This window comes from Molossus molossus, unplaced genomic scaffold (assembly GCF_014108415.1).
Source record: "Molossus molossus isolate mMolMol1 unplaced genomic scaffold, mMolMol1.p scaffold_m16_p_1, whole genome shotgun sequence".
NCBI lineage: Eukaryota > Metazoa > Chordata > Mammalia > Chiroptera > Molossidae > Molossus > Molossus molossus.
Genome location: NW_023425344.1, coordinates 177,198,098 through 177,203,259, shown reverse-complemented (window position 1 = coordinate 177,203,259; position 5,162 = coordinate 177,198,098). Strand labels below are relative to the sequence as shown.

The following is a 5,162-nucleotide window of genomic DNA, read 5'->3' as shown; positions in this document are numbered from 1 at the left end:
CTGGTCATGTGTTTTATAAAATGTTTATAAACATTTTTATAAAATTTTTCTGATATTTTTCTCCCAATTAGTGTGGGGGTATGGATTTTTGGGAGGGAGACCACAGAGGTAAAGTGCCACTTTTTATCATATCATATCATGTCAAGGGTACATACTATCAACATGACTCATCATTGTTGATGTTGACGTTGATCACCTGGCTGATTTTTGTCAGATTTCTCCACTATAAAATTATTCCCCACCCAACCCCTTTTTATACTGTCCTCTTTGGAAGAAAGTCACTATGTGCAGCTCACAACTACAGAGTTGGGAGTTATGCTTGACCTCTTAGATGAAGAAATATGTAATAAATTATTTGGAGTTCTTCTTAATGGGAGATTTATTTCTTCTCCCCCATTTACTTATTGATTCAATGATTCTTTATATCAGTATAGACTTGTGAATTGTATTCTATACTTTGAGTTATAGTCCAATATTACCTTATTTTGTTCCTTAAACTGTTTCAACTTTGGCCTTTGGGAGCTCTTTCACTTGGCTCCTGTGTCCCTGTATTATTGTGATTGTATATTTTCCACCTTTTTACTTTCTGGCACTACACGATTCTCTAAGCTCATTTTGTATATTGCTTTCTCAAGTCCTAGAATCACCAATTTCTCCAAGAAGTACCCCTGGTTTCTTTTATTGCAGAATGGTATTGGAAACAAGGACACAGGTGATCATTAGTGATCACTGAGTTTGAATTACATTTTCTATACCTTAGATATATTTGTGCCTTTTAAAATGGACTTTTTGTCCAGCTTGTGTGGCTCAGTGGACTGAGCCTTGTCCCATGGACTGAGAGGTCCCAGTTCAATTCCTGGTCAGGGCACATGCCGGGGTTTCGGGAGGATCCCCGTAGGGGCCATGATGGAGGCAGCCCATCCTAGCCATGTTTCTGTCTCTCTCCCTTTCTCTCTCTCAAAAAAAAAAAAAAAAAAGTCAATAAAAATATTTTTAAAAATAAAATTAACTTTTTTATTCTAAAAAGTCAATAAAAATATGTTTTTTAAATTAAAAAAATTAAGTTAACCCTCCCCCCCCCCCATACAAACACTGGCTTCATTGCAAGGGTGGCGGGTGAGGTGTTCGTCGTCTTCTAGGCTTTGGAACAGGTTGGTCAGCACACTGCTGCTCCAAATTGAGCTCTAGATTAATCTCATCCTCGTCCTCATCCTTGCCAGATCCATCTCCTCTGGATTGTCCTGCTGTATCAGCTCTGATAGTTCCTCCCAAGAGGTGTCGCTCCTCAGGAACAGGATCTTCCTCTGGGACCACAGGGGCTGGTTGCACGTGACCTCTGCCGCCAGATGCTCAGCTGCTGCTCCAGCGGCTTCTTGTCACCCATGCACTCTGCCCCGGGAGAAGCCAGCTTTGGTGTCCGTGGCGCTGCCACACACCTTAAGCATTTGCAGGGCCATGAGATTGACCTGCATGTTGTATGCAGTCTGAACGCTTCAGCGGATCTACAGCAGCTCCTGGGTGATGTCCTCATTGCCTTGCGGGACCTCAAAGTCCTTCTGCTCTTGCTAGAAGGTCCTAGTCGTCCAGGGTTGTAGATCTGGGAGTAGATGCTGTAGATAGCTACAGTGGGGTCAATCTCCCCCACTTTGTACTCCCTGTCTGCAAACAGGCACATCTCCTGGGCGTGCTCACTGACAGTACCTCCATGGCATTCTGGTAGATGCCTTGGGTATGCGAGACTCCATGGATATCGGCCACTCGCTTCATATCATAATTACACTGTCGCATTGCAGGGTCAACTCCACCACCTGGGTAGCGCACTTGGACCGCCACCCAGAGGCTGCGGGAACACACCCTACTCCTCCGTCAGCTGTGCATACATGACATGGTCTTTGCGGTTTTTTAGATTTCTAAAAAATATGTATATATATTTTTTAGATAAAAAAAAATATTATATATATATTAAAAGTTGATTTTAGAGAGAGAGAGAGAGGAAAAGAGAAAAACATGATGTGAGAGAACAACATCCATTGGCTGCCTGCAACCCAGGCAGGCGGGGAATCAAACCCCGGACCTTCAAGCAACAGCCACATCAGACAAGTCTCTGCATATTTTCGGTAAGCACCCGCTAAAGGAGGTCCCGGTGCCCGGTCCAGCTTGTGGCCCCCTAGCGGGCGATGAAGTTGGTCCCATAGGTGCAACAGATGTCGGATATATTAGACCACTTGAAAAGCGAGATGCCCCGCTCGCTCGTATGCCTTGAAACTCCTCGAAGTACTTGTGCTACTCCAGGAACATGGTGTAGGTGATGCCGATCTGGGGTAGGCGATCCCCAGGTCCAGGATGCTGTCATACACAGCCTTGCATGGACCACGCCTTCAGTGACTTGTGCGCATGGTTATGCAGGGGCTCCGAGCTGTTCAAGTACTTGGCTCAGCTGGCGGGCAGTGCTGTCGCCTTTCGCAGCAGCCACAAGGCCTGGTCATAATTCTCGTGTCTGAGCTCCAGCGCGTCACACTCGCACCACACACTCACCAGGTCATTTATCTGACTGAAGCTCATCTTGGTGGTCTTCTCCAATACCAAGCGGGCATCATCTAGCTGCCCGTTGCCCTCATAAAACTTGGAAAACATGACTCACTGCATGTGGGGTTTCCCCTTAGCCTTGAAAGGGGTCTGCGGTCTGCACAGGCTCCGTGTGATGATCCACCTGGGGGGCGGCCCCGGTTCCGGGCCCAGAGCTTGTGCCACTCAGTAAGTAGTGCGGGTTGTGGCACAGCGAGAAGCGGTTGAGGAGCAGGGGCTGGGGGCTGAAGAGCTGCTAGAAGCGGGCCAGGCACAGCCCCAGGTCCACATCGTCCTCCGCCTCCCGCCCCAGCTCTGTGGCGTCTCCATCTAAGCTGTGATCATGCTCTCCTCCAACTTGGCGTTGCTGTCGAACACTTGGATGAAGTCCCACATGATCATCACAGCCTGATGCCCCCCTCCCCCGCCAACACACCTCCCAAACCTCTCGAAGGGGCCACTGCCGATGTAGGAGTCAGCAAGCATCAAAGCTTGCCCCGCTGGTTGGCTGAGCGGCTGCACCTCGTCCGGGTTCTGGGAGATGAGGTCGCAGAGCTCGTGCGGCAGCTGGTAGTTGGACTTGCGGGCCCTGGACACTAAGCGCTCGTCCTTCATCACAGTGGCCAAGTGCTGTGCAGCCTGGTCCAGCCAACCGCTCTACTTGAGATACTCCGTGCGCTCCTCCGTGCGCTCCTCCGTGCTCTCAGGGCTTAGCTTAAGCAAGCAGCGGTAGCCCCACCGGGCTCAGCTGGGAGTGCAGGAAGCGCAGGTGCAGGGGCCAAATACAGGAGTGCCGCGTGATGGGCAATGCCTGCAGTGCACAGCTGAAAGTGTGGCAGGTGTGTGTGGGTGACGCGGACCTGGTCCATCGGGAATTGGTGATAATCTAGCCACAGACATGACATTTTGTGCATGAACACACAGGCCCTCTCGTGGCAGGAGTAGACATCTTCGTGGGAAGAGTCGATCAAACAGTGATGCTCCACCTGTGTCTGGCGCGCCTTTGGGGAGTGGTAGCAGAGTTTGTATCTACAGGACAGCAGCTTCAGCGCCTGCCCAAACTGCCAATTGAGCCTGGGCTTCTGGCTCCCAATTTGAACTCTATGTAGCAGAGCCACCATTTGATGGAAAACTGGCTCCGCAGGATATCCTCCTCATAGGGGAGGTTTCTTCTTTGAAATCGAGGTCTGGTTGCTCTGGCCCTGTGAGGTACACCATCATCACCATTTTCCTGGCTCGCTGGTTACAGGCTGGAATTATGTTAAGACTTTTCCTTTTTTTTTTTTTGATAATAGTAATTTTCTCTTTTTTATATTCCCATTCCTTTAAAATTTTCAAAGCATTATATACTTCTTCTTCTTCTTCTTTTTTTTAATGGTCCATACCTGACACTGCCAATGCCTGAAATTATTTTGTGTGTATTTGTTTCTGTGAGTTTTGCTTATGGTGGCTTGTTTCCTTGTCAGTATAGTGCATTTAAAAAAATGAATTATTATCTGTTACTTCTCTTATGCATAGAAATTATCTGCAAGTGGTGCACTATAAGAATGGAATAAAGGAGAAAAACCACACTGTCATGCCAAAGATGAAGAAAAAACATTTGACAATATTCACCACCCCTTCATGATAAAAACACTCAACAAATTAGGAACTGAAGGGATCTGATCGCCTCAACCTGACAAAGGGCATCTAGGAAAAACCCACAGCTAATATCTACTTGATGGTGAAAGACAATGTTTCCATCTAAGAGCAGGAAAAAGACAAGAATGTCTGCTCTGCCAGTTCTAGCTAACATTGCATCAAGTCTCTAGGCAGGCACACTGCACATTAGGAAAAAAAATAAAATAAAAATACATCTAAAGTAGAAAGTAGAACTTTCTCTATTTGCAGACAACATAATTTTATATAGAGAAGATTTTAAACACTTTTAGAACTAATAAACAAGTTTAGCAAGGTGTCAGGACAAAAGATCGATATATTTTTTAAAAATTGTATTTCTATACACTAGCACCAAACAATTAAAAAATGAAATAAAGGAAACAATTTAATTTGTAATAGCATTTAACAGAATAAAATATTCAGGAATATAGTTAACAAAGTAGTGTAAAACGTGTGCACTGAAAACTACAAAACATTGTTGAAAGAAACTAAAGACCTAGATAAGAAAGAAGACCTAAATAAATGTCAAGATATCCCATGTTCATGGATTGGAAGACTTAATATTGCTAAAATGGCAATACTACTCAAAGCAATCTATAGATTCAGTGAAATCCCTATAAAAATCCCAACTGCCTTTTTTACAGAAATTCACAGGGTGATCCTAAAATTCACACAGAAACATAAATGATCCAGAATAGCCAAAACAATTGTGAAAAAGAACACAGCTGGAGGTCTCACACTTCCTAAATTTAAAACTTAGTACAAAGCTACAGTAATCAAGACAGTGTAATACTGGTGTAAGGATAGCATACAGATCAGTGAAATCAAACCCATAAATAATTGTCATATATATAATAAGTTGATATTTGGCAGGGTTACTAATACAATTTCTTGGGGGAAAGAATAGTCTTTTTAGACAAGTGATGCTGGGTCAACTG

At 45.0% G+C, this 5,162-nt stretch overlaps 1 pseudogene; it reads right to left on the bottom strand.

The window, feature by feature from the left end:
- Positions 1-1,098: 1,098 nt before the first annotated feature.
- Positions 1,099-3,792, bottom strand: LOC118620281 (annotated as a pseudogene).
- Between the last annotated feature and the right edge of the window lie 1,370 nt (positions 3,793-5,162).